At 40.0% G+C, this 12,094-nt stretch overlaps 1 protein-coding gene across 1 annotated transcript in view; it reads left to right on the plus strand.

The window, feature by feature from the left end:
• LOC117521616 (gastrula zinc finger protein XlCGF57.1-like) overlaps positions 1 to 12,094 on the plus strand; it is a 221,262-nt gene that overhangs the window by 157,499 nt on the left and 51,669 nt on the right. The gene's annotated exons all lie outside the window — the stretch shown is intronic.

Here is a 12,094-nt window from a genome sequence, read left to right on the forward strand (position 1 = left end):
CAAGAGAGCCCTTGGATACAATGCCAGTAGTGATTAGGATGCAACTGTAGACCCCAGGTTTGGGGCCCATTGCACTCTGTACGAAAGAAATCAAAGATAGGTCACCATCTTGAAGCAAGCCCTCAGATACAATGCCAGTAATGTTTAAGGTCCAACTATAGGCTCTGGGTTTGCGGCCCATTGCACGCTATTAAAAGGAAATTGAAGACAAATAAAAGAGAAAAATAAGTTGGCTCTAAGACTGACAAATGCAGCTCACCACCCATGGCCTCTTTGAGGTGGCTAAAAGATGTCCATGTGCACATGTACTATATGTTTATAAAATGGCCCATATATTAATTTATTATTCACCAGAAATACATGTTGGAAGTAATCATGCAGTAATGCTTTAACAAACTACACAAGTTCAAGGTACAGATAAGCATGATTAGAGTTTGGAGCTCTACTGTCAATGCATTATTGAGATCCATGTATTTCTTTTTGGCAGGTTTCTGGAAAATCTCATTTGATTGCAGTCGTCAAAGATAAGCAAAAACAGGTTTGAATGACAATTTTAAGTAAGGTTGTAAAAGTGTGAACTAATCCTTTAAAGACACAGAAATGAGTTTCTTGTCAAGATGTTTTGATGAATAAAATTTCTGTTGACCTTCACAGTGTTCTCATTTTTGCAGTGTGTTGTCAAATTTTCCATATTTTGTATTTGATCATTTGCTTTGTAAGCATTACATAATACGTTTTCTACAACTGAACACAGCATTCCTTGTCTTATCATTTGGCTAACCATAAAATGTTAGTGTTTATCCTTTGTCTTAAAAATGTTAGCCAGACAACCTACTGTTTGGTTTATTTCTGTTATGATTATTAATTCCTATGGCCGTAAAGGCTCTGTGGTTACCTTTTGGTTCTGCACTTCTGGTGAACTCCACAAATTAGTCAGAGCTCATCTCCTGTCTCAAAAGGTTAGCATCTGTTTAAACCCATGTTCACTTCTAACTCATCACCCAGTCATACACTCTATTAACCTCCAACCCATTCTTTATATACTTTTCTTTTAGAATGACGCCAGCACCTTTTTTCCTCTCACCGACACCATGCAGCTTGAACCCACCTCCGATTTTCCTGGCTTTACTTCCCTCAAGCACTCCTCAAATTTGCCTTTGTGTTGTACAACCCCAATTCCAATGAAGTTGGGACATTGTGTAAAATGTAAATAAAAACAGAATACAATGATTTGTAAATCCTCTTCAACCTATATTCAAGTGATACATCACAAAGACAAGATATTTAATGTTCGAACTGATAAACTTTATTGTTTTTGTGCAAATATTTGCTCATTTTGAAATGGATGCCTGCAACACGTTTCAAAAAAGTTGGGACAGTGGTATGTTTACCACTGTTACATCACCTTTCCTTCGACAAACACTCAATAAGCGTTTGGGAACTGAGGGCACTAACTGTTGAAGCTTTGTAGGTGGAATTCTTTCCCATTCTTGCTTGATGTACGACTTCATTTGTTCAACAGTCCAGTGTCTCCGTTGTCGTATTTTGCGCTTCATAATGCGCCACGCATTTTCAATGGGTGACAGGTCTGGACTGTAGGCAGGCCAGTCTAGTACCCGCACTCTTTTACTACGAAGCCACGCTGTTGTAATGTGCAGAATGTGGCTTGGCATTGTCTTGCTGAAATAAGCAGGGACATCCCTGAAAAAGACGTTGCTTGGATGGCAGCATGTGTTGCTCCAAAACCTGAATGTACCTTTCAGCATTGATGGTGCCATTACAGATGTGTAAGTTGCCCATACCATGGGCACTAACACACCCCCATACCATCACAGATACTGGCTTTTGAACATTGCGCTGGTAACAATCTTGATGGTTGTTTTCCTCGTTTGTCTGGAGGACATGACGTCGATGATTTCCAAAAACAATTTGAAATGTGGACTCATCAGACCACAGCACACTTTTCCACTTTGCATCTGTCCATTTCATATGAGCTCGGGCCCAGAGAAGGCGGCAGTGTTTCTAGATGTTGTTGATGTATGGCTTTCGCTTTGCATGGTAGAGTTTTAACTTGCACTTGTAGATGTAATGACGAACTGTGTTAACTGACAATGGTTTTCTGAAGTGTTCCTGAGCCCACGCGGTAAGATCCTTTACACAATAATGTTGGTTTTTAATGCAGTGCCGCCTGACGGATCGAAGGTCAGGGGCATTCAGTGCTGGTTTTCGGCCTTGTTGCTTACGTGTAGTAGGTTCTCCAGAGTCTCTGAATCTTCTGATTATATTATGCACTGTAGATGATGGAATCCTGAAATTCCTTGCAATTGAACATTGAGAAACATTGTTCTTAAACTGTTGGACTATTTTTTCATGCAGTTCACAAAGTGGTGATCCTTGCCCCATCTTTGCTTGTGAACAGCTGAGCCTTTTGGATATTGTCCTTTTATAGCAATCACCTCTTTCCAATTAACCTGTTCACCTGTGGAATGTTCCAAACAGGTGTTCTTTGAGCATTCACTTTTTTGAAATGTTGCAGGCACTAGGTGATAGTCTAGTGGTTAAAGTGTTGGGCTTGAGTCCAGAGGATCATGGGTTCAAATCCCCGCCTGACTGGAAAATCACTAAGGGCCCTTGGGCAAGGCCTTTAATCCCCTATTGCTCCCGGTGTGTAGTGAGCGCCTTGTATGGCAGCACCCTGACATCGGGGTGAATGTGAGGCATTATTGTAAAGCGCTTTGAGCGTCTGATACAGATGGAAAAGCGCTATATAAATGCAGTCCATTTACCATTTACCATCCATTTCAAAATGAGCAAATATTTACACAAAAACAAAAAAGTCTATCAGTTTGAACATTAAATATCTTGTCTTTGTGTTGTATTCAATTAAATATAGGTTGAAGAGGATTTGCAAACCATTGCATTCTGTTTTTACTTACATTTCACACAACATCCCAACTTCATTGGATTTGGGGTTGTAGTGTAATTTTTACCAAAGAAAAATTGTGCTAATAACTAACATGACGATATGCAAATCCTAAAAGATTGTAGAAGATGACTATACTGATAACATTTAACAGATGTTTAGAATGATAAAATATATACTCTTTTGCACAGACTAGGTTATAACTTTTAGAAGAACACTCAAATATTCAAATATTGTGTGCAAAATGTATGTTTAATTTTTTTAAATTAAAACCATGAGGCCAGAATTTGGAATTAAGGGCATAATTTGAGTAAAGCACTTATTTATTTATTTTTTTAATGATCAATGATTTAAAATCATACATACTGATGGAAAGTTATGATAACTTGTTTGTTTTTTTTTTTTTTTTAAGTAAATTTCTGAATTTATTTTCCAAGAAGTATCTCACTACCAGGGTTCTGCAAATTTCCCAGTACTGCAAATTTACACCGGCTCTTGGGTTCAAATTGGCTGTCCCGCCCTGCACAGATTCTCCAAAAAATGAACTGATATGTTGCTGGAAAATGTACCAATTCGATCATATTTCAAGCTTATAGAGTTGTACTTTTGTTTCATTTTGCAGTTTCAACCAAATAATTAAAGAAATAAGAAATATATGTCAGGTTTCGGCCCCAGTCTGGCCCAGTCATGTTTTGTCCCCTATTGTTTTTATCTGGTCGTTATATTTTAGTTATTAATCTGGTCTCATCATACTTTGGTTTTGATTATTCTGCTCCAGTGTGTAATACTTTTGTCAGTGGTTTTATTTTCTATTTCAGGTATTTCCTGTTTATCTTACTTTAGTCATGTGTCTAGTTTCAGTCCTACCTTGTATATTCATTAATTATAATTCATAATTTATTCATTAAAGACAATTAGAGGTTATAATGTTTTTTGTTTTAAGTAATGCTATCCCACTCAAACATGTTGGAAAAAACTGTCATGGCAGAAAAACTGCCTGCTTCACGGGATTAAAAAGATACAGTGTGTCATTTTTGAAGAGAGCAAATGCTATATTCGTTGCAATTGTAATGACAATATATCTATCTATCTACCTATCTACCTACCTACCTAGCTTTAAGAAGGTACTTTTAAACAACTGAGCACAGCTAAAACACTTAAGCCCCCAACATACATTGCAAAAATGTGCAGGAACCAGGCCAAAATGGCAAATACTGTGATAATTAGAGTCGGGAGGAAAAGAGGCATAATCAGCCATGTCAGAATGCATCCAGATTACCTCGTCCACACCTGCACGCGCGTGTGTGCCACTGGACACCTTTGCTGAAAGTTTGCAGCAGTGTCACACCATGCATCAGACACAGCCTTTCCAGTGAACTTTAATGTTGTTTTTTTTCTTTTTTGCTCACTTCAGGAGCACAACGCTAGTCTGTGCATTGTGATGTCAGTTGGATTATCACATGGGATTTAATTTTTGCATGGTTATTTGCAGCACACAGCCACCTGGTGAGAGGCTTTTCACCACAGGCTATGGTTTGGTTCATGTGCGCTGTCCTGGTTCCATGTTGGAGGTGAGTTTCATGTTTAATAATCTTGTCATAGCCTGGGATACAGTACCATGTCACACCTCCTACAGAGTTTAGATGGTAAGCAGGTAATAATATGTGTATTACAGCTGTGAGATCCATTCAGCTCCATGCCTGATGTGCGCTATGACACATTACTGTGCATGAGACCACGGAGAGGCGCAGTGGCACACAGTACTTTCAGGTTGATTGCGCGCTGTTCACACCCACTGTACATGATGAATGCCTGCCACATACATGTTATTACATATCAACATTTCCTTTGCCCTCTCTGGCCGGGGTCCAGTGGAGGTGGACATCAGTGACACAACACGTCGCCAGGGTTTGCTGTGACCGATCGATCTCAGAGCCGATCAACTGTGATCAGCTCTTTCAGATGCTGTTTTGATGCCGTCAGAAAATGCAGACTGCAATCAGATGATGCAAAAACTGCATATAGACCGCTGTCAGATATGCGTTGCATCTTGATGGCACCAAGAGTGTTTTGAACATGTGCAACACACTCAGGACAGCTGAGCGAATGGGACCAAATATGTAGATGCTCATAGACTGCCGTCCGTTGGTCTTCAGACCGCACCTCAATATTTCCCGATTGTGGCTGGATGTGTCATTCTGACGCGATTGGCCTTAATCAGCATATGTGTGATGGGGGTATTAGACTCTCATCTGTTGATCAAGAATTCTGCCCTGAGTCTCCACGACAGTCTCATTAAAAAACTCATTCATTTTTTTAATTAAACATTAGAATCTATTTAATAATATTAAACAACCCAGGACTTGAGATAAAAAAGTAATGTACAAAAACTTTTAAAAAATGTCTACTCGTTTTTTTCCCAATTGCATTTATGATCTCTACACCATTAATGTCAAATTTCAGTTCTTGTTTGATTGTCCTGGAGCCTCTCAGAGTACTGCCAATCTTAGCCAGTGGATTACAATATTGCATTCCAGTAGTTTCTTCTCAGGCAATTTCATTGTCAGTTCAGCAATGGAGTGTACAGCTTCTTTGCCAATTCCCCCATATATCGTGTGAAAACCAAAGGGCTGAAGCAGCCATGCTCAGTTTCTATCACTCGCTGATTATATTGTCATTTCTTCTCATTGTCTTTTCTTGTGAAGGCTGTGTCCAGTTTCTGGTTCAGTTGGCATTTTGCATATGGGTTAAAAACCCTAATGCTGCATTTACACATAACGATGACAAGTCACAAATGCCACAAAGTATACGAGGTCTGTCAATAAAGTAACGGTCCTTTTTATTTTTTTCAAAAACTATATGGATTTCATTCATATGTTTTTACGTCAGACTTGCTTGAACCCTTGTGCGCATGTGTGAGTTTTTCCACGCCTGTCGGTTACGTCATTCGCCTGTGAGCACGCCTTGGGAAGGAGTGGTCCCGCCCCCTCTTCGGATTTTCATTGTCTGGAAATGGCGGAATGAAAAATACTTTTTTTCCATCAGAATTTTTTCAGAAGCTGTTAGAGACTGGCACCTGGAAACCATTCGAAAAATTTATCTGGCTTTCGGTGAAGATTTTACGGGCTTCACGGAGAATAAGGACTGTTACTACAGCTTTAAGGACCCCTTTAAGGACGCTCGGCGCACTGCGCTCCGAGCTGCGATGACGCGGCACAAGCCACTGGACCATTTCTAAACGGATGGCTCTGTGGATACAAGACCGTCGTGTGCTCTTTCTCTGGTTATCACAAGAGCTGGACATCAGACATTTTCCGGCAGATTTCACTTTTAACAAGAGATTTTGTCATGGAAAGCTGTGCGGAGGCTTTGCGCGTCACGACCGATTTGCTGATGGAGCGACACAAAGGAACACCTCCGTTTCGACATGTCATGGGACAAGTTAGGACATGCCTATCTCGGCTTTCAATGCTTACCAGTCCAGTAAGTATCAGAGAAATTGTGGAGAGCTGGGCATGTCCTAACTTGTCCCATCTGCTTCTTGCATCAAGCCATCACCAGCCTTGACACTGCTGCAACCTGTTACCATTCGTTACCATTAATGGCACGGTCCTGGAGAATTATCTGGAACCATTACGCATGGTCAAGAATAATGTTCTGCACTGTTGTGCATAACAGTGCATCATTACGTTCTGTCACGTTGTGAATGAGGCAAATTGTCTCCACGCACACGCCCATATTCATCTATCAGCTGCTGAACAATTCAGATCGCTCCAGTTTGCTCTTCAAAATTCACAACAGAAGAACTTTGTGACTGCATGCTTAGTTGGGCTCTGTGCCATGGAGTGGCACAGAGAGGAGGAGGAGACGGAGAGAGCCAGATGTGTGGCTCCACGCGGCTCTCGTCTCATTTGTTTTCCCAAACACCAGGCACAGCAGCAGCAGGTGTAACACCTGCAAGAGCGTGCTGATGAGAATTGGAACAAAACTTTTAGCCGCCTTCACGTCACTGTCCTTCTTCAGCATACTGCAGCAATGAAACTGAATGCAGTGCAGCAGGGTTTAATTGTGTGCACGTCAGAGAAGAACGCTGTCACGCTCTAAGGATCACCACTAATCAAGACGGATCAACACGCTCATTTGCGACCTCCACAACATGAGGCGAAATGAGGATGGTGTGTAACATTCGTGGAAGATTTTTTTGACAGCCAAAAACATGCTCCACAAAAATCACGAATATCACGCACCAACACGCACTATTAAGAAACCCATTCAGATGCGTTAAGTCACATTAAGAATGTCAGGAATGTGCCGAGAATAACACAGATATGACATTCGTAATGCGTCCTGCCTATGTGTAAACGCAGCATAACATCAGAAAAGCATGTTGGCCCCTTTGCCAAAATCTGCATGCACTGACATCCAAATGAGCTTTATTAGAAGAATTGGCACTGCTGGTTAAAACATCTTTCAAGGTCTGAAGGTGTGGTTCAACCTCAACATCATGGCATACATCCTTGAGAAGAGTTGCAAAAAGGTCTCGTACATCGTCATGCATCCTGCCTCAGACTGAGGCGATGGTTCATCTTTCAGCAGGACAATGGCTCTACGCAAATAGCCAAGATATCAAAGGAGTGCTTCAGAACAACTCTGTGAATGTCCTTGTTTGACCCAGCCAGAGTCCAAACCTGAATCTGATTGAACATCTCTGGAAAGATCTTAAAATAGCTGTGCACCAATGTTCCTCATCCAACCTGATGGAGTTTGAGAGGTGCTGCAAAGAGGATGTTATGATCTGGCCTTTTAGGGCCATCTGTCATTAGTCTGGACTCATTTCCTCCTCTGTGCTTTGAACTTCAGTGTTGTTTTTTTCATGTCATGTCAGGTTACCATGCCCAGGTTATTACTGGTTTTGTTTCATTTATCTTCTGTGTAGTATTTGCTGCTCATGTATATAGTTTTGCTTTATTATTTATTGTTTGCTTTTACTCTTGGTCCCTTATGTTGCTTTAGTCTTAGTTTAATTCTGTTTATCACATTAATTGTATAATGCCTTAGTCACAGGTTTTGGTTATTATTTATCTTCAACTGTTTCTTCTGATTATGTTTCATTTGTCACTTATTGCTCATCAGTTAGTTCTTTTTATTTATTGCACTATTCTGTAGTCACTGGTTTTGTTTATCTGCGGTTTGACCAATAGTTTGTTTTGCCACTTGGTTATCTTTCATTTCTTCCTTCAGCCATGATTAGTTTCCATTCTAGTTTTGTTTTTATTTTGATGATTCACTTTTCAGTTCATATGTTCATGCTAGTTCATTCCTGGTCATAGTTGTATTGTATTCTGTCCATGGTTTATGTTATTGCCTCATCTTCGTTCATTGCTCCTGCACCAGCACTTGTGTCTTTGTCTCTCAGTATGACTCTTTCTGCTCTGTGTTTTCATCCACTTCCGCTCTTGCACCTGCTCACGTGTCTTTGTCTCTTTCATCACTCCACTCTTGTGTTTTCCTGCCTGTGCACAATCTTTGTCTTCTCCGGTCACACCCCCTTCCAGAACTTTCACTGACACCTGCATCTTGTTCCACTAATTACACTACCAGTTATTTAAGCCATCACAGTCTCACAGCTCACTGCCAGATTCTTGAATGTATTTCACTTTCCAGCCCTCACATCTTGCCTCGTTTTGTCTTGTGTTCAGCCTGCTGGTATTAGACCTTGTTTTGTGTTCGACCACATTTTTGTCTCTGCCTTTGATTGCCACCACGCTGTGTATTTTGACCTCAGCCTGTTTGTTCAACCAAGCCTCAGCCTTACGCTTGTCTGTACCTTTGCTTTGCTGCTGGACCACCTGTGTACCAAATCCCTGCTTGATTTATTATATTAAACCTTTTTCTTACCCCAGTCTGCAAGTCAGAGTCTTTGCATTTGTGTCCACTCGGTTTGTGCCATACCTGACTGAGGAATGGGCAAAGCTGCCCAATGATAGGTGCACCAAGCTTGTGGCATCATATTCAAGAAGATTTGAGGCTGTAATTGCTGCCATAGGTGCTTTAACAAAGTATTGAGCAAAAGGTATAAATACTTATGTGGATGTGATTTCTTAGTTTTTTATTTTTATTTTTTATTTTGTTGTCAATATGGGGTGTTGTGAGTAGAATTTAAGGGGAAAATGAATTTATCCATTTTGGAATAAAGCTGTAACATAAAATGTGGACAAAGTGAAGCACTATGAATACTTTCCAGATGTACTTGCTGGCTTTTTAATGTAATATTTAGTATTAAATGCTCTAGCTCAGGGGTTTTGAAAGTGGGAGAGTGAGCTCCCCCTCAAAGAACAAATGAATAGCTGCACCCCCCACGACACATACACAATTTCAACATTTTTGTGTGTTTCTTTTTATTCTTTTACACATCTTAAACACATTTTAAAAGCTTGAAGCAATTTGCTTCCATCGGTAGGCAATGTCTTTATTAACCCCTCTCAAAGCCATTTAAAGATGTCAATCGTGAGTCAGCTTTGTGTGGATTAACGAACTGGGAGTCTTGTCTTGTTGCGGGCAAGAAACTAGAATTGTCCTCCGTTCCATACCGGAGTTTTATGCAATGGTTCTCTGGCATGAGCACCAGCCGGTGTGAGGAGCTTAGCCCAAAGTTGTCCATCGGGTAAAGGAAATAATAACAATAATAATAATTATATCCTCTGTTTTGTGGGACTAAGTGCACAGCTCCAAATTTCAGTCTGAATTAATAACTTCAGAACGAATGGCCGTTTTAAATCAAATGACACCTCTTTCCTTTTTCCAAACGTTATAATACAAACTAACTACAACCAACCAAACACGTTTTTCCCCCCAAAATGAGACATTGTTATGATTTGCCCCTGCTCCGTCTGTGGTCATTACAATTTTCTGCTAGTTTGTCTTTTTTGAGTTCTTTTGTCTGTTTTTTTTTATCATCTGTTTATTTTGCTTTGTCACAGCTGCTTGTTTTCTGTTCATCACTCTTCACCCACATCTTGAGTTTCATTCTGGTTTAGTTCAGTCTTTGATCCATTGTCTTTGATTTTTGTTCAGCATTGCTTTTGTCACAGCTTGTTTTCTGTTCATCACACTTCTGTCACATGTTGAGTTCTGTTATTTAGTTTTGATCCACTATTTTTGATTATTTCATGATTGCTTATGTCACTAGTTTGATTTGTCAGGTTTATCACATTAGTCTTCGGTTGTATTATTTATGTCAGTTCTGTAGTTCCGGTCCTTTGATTTTCTTCATGCCTGCTTTTCTATTTTTTTGTCTAGTATGAATCTTTTCTTGTCAAGTGTCCATGCATCCTTTGTCCATTAGTTCTTCTTGGTCTTGTTATTTTAGTATTGTTAGTTTATGGTTATTAGTTATGTTCATGTTGTGTCTACACTCCCCATCTCTGTTCAATCAATCAATCAATCAATTTATTTATATAGCGCCAAATCACAACAAACAGTTGCCCCAAGGCGCTTTATATTGTAAGGCAAGGCCATACAATAATTACGTAAAAACCCCAATGGTCAAAACGACCCCCTGTGAGCAAGCACTTGGCGACAGTGGGAAGGAAAAACTCCCTTTTAACAGGAAGAAACCTCCAGCAGAACCAGGCTCAGGGAGGGGCAGTCTTCTGCTGGGACTGGTTGGGGCTGAGGGAGAGAACCAGGAAAAAGACATGCTGTGGAGGGGAGCAGAGATCAATCACTAATGATTAAATGCAGAGTGGTACATACAGAGCAAAAAGAGAAAGAAACACTCAGTGCATTATGGGAACCCCCCCAGCAGTCTAAGTCTATAGCAGCATAACTAAGGGATGGTTCAGGGTCACCTGATCCAGCCCTAACTATAAGCTTTAGCAAAAAGGAAAGTTTTAAGCCTAATCTTAAAAGTAGAGAGGGTGTCTGCCTCCCATTCTACTCTTACAAACCCTAGGAACTACAAGTAAGCCTGCAGTCTGAGAGCGAAGCGCTCTATTGGGGTGATATGGTACTATGAGGTCCCTAAGATAAGAAGGGACCTGATTATTCAAAACCTTATAAGTAAGAAGAAGAATTTTAAATTCTATTCTAGAATTAACAGGAAGCCAATGAAGAGAGGCCAATATGGGTGAGATATGCTCTCTCCTTCTAGTCCCCGTCAGTACTCTAGCTGCAGCATTTTGAATTAACTGAAGGCTTTTCAGGGAACTTTTAGGACAACCTGATAATAATGAATTACAATAGTCCAGCCTAGAGGAAATAAATGTATGAATTAGTTTTTCAGCATCACTCTGAGACACGACCTTTCTAATTTTAGAGATACTGCGTAAATGCAAAAAAGCAGTCTTACATATTTGTTTAATATGCGCTTTGAATGACATATCCTGATCAAAAATGACTCCAAGATTTCTCACAGTATTATTAGAGGTCAGGGTAATGCCACCCAGAGTAAGGATCTGGTTAGACACCATGTTTCTAAGATTTGTGGGACCAAGTACAATAACTTCAGTTTTAATAATACTGCCTAAGGGAAGCATGTATAAAGTGAATAAAATTGGTCCTAGCACAGAACCTTGTGGAACTCCATAATTAACCTTAGTCTGTGAAGAAGATTCCCCATTTACATGAACAAATTGTAATCTATTAGATAAATATGATTCAAACCACCGCAGCGCAGTGCCTTTAATACCTATGGCATGCTCTAATCTCTGTAATAAAATTTTATGGTCAACAGTATCAAAAGCAGCACTGAGGTCTAACAGAACAAGCACAGAGATGAGTCCACTGTCTGAGGCCATAAGAAGATCATTTGTAACCTTCACTAATGCTGTTTCTGTACTATGATGAATTCTAAAACCTGACTGAAACTCTTCAAATAGACCATTCCTCTGCAGATGATCAGTTAGCTGTTTTACAACTACCCTTTCAAGAATTTTTGAGAGAAAGGGAAGGTTGGAGATTGGCCTATAATTAGCTAAGATAGCTGGGTCAAGTGATGGCTTTTTAAGTAATGGTTTAATTACTGCCACCTTAAAAGCCTGTGGTATATAGCCAACTAATAAAGATAGATTGATCATATTTAAGATCGAAGCATTAAATAATGGTAGGGCTTCCTTGAGCAGCCTGGTAGGAATGGGGTCTAATAGACATGTTGATGGTTTGGATGAAGTA

Source organism: Thalassophryne amazonica, chromosome 12 (assembly GCF_902500255.1).
Source record: "Thalassophryne amazonica chromosome 12, fThaAma1.1, whole genome shotgun sequence".
NCBI classification, from domain to species: Eukaryota; Metazoa; Chordata; class Actinopteri; order Batrachoidiformes; family Batrachoididae; genus Thalassophryne; species Thalassophryne amazonica.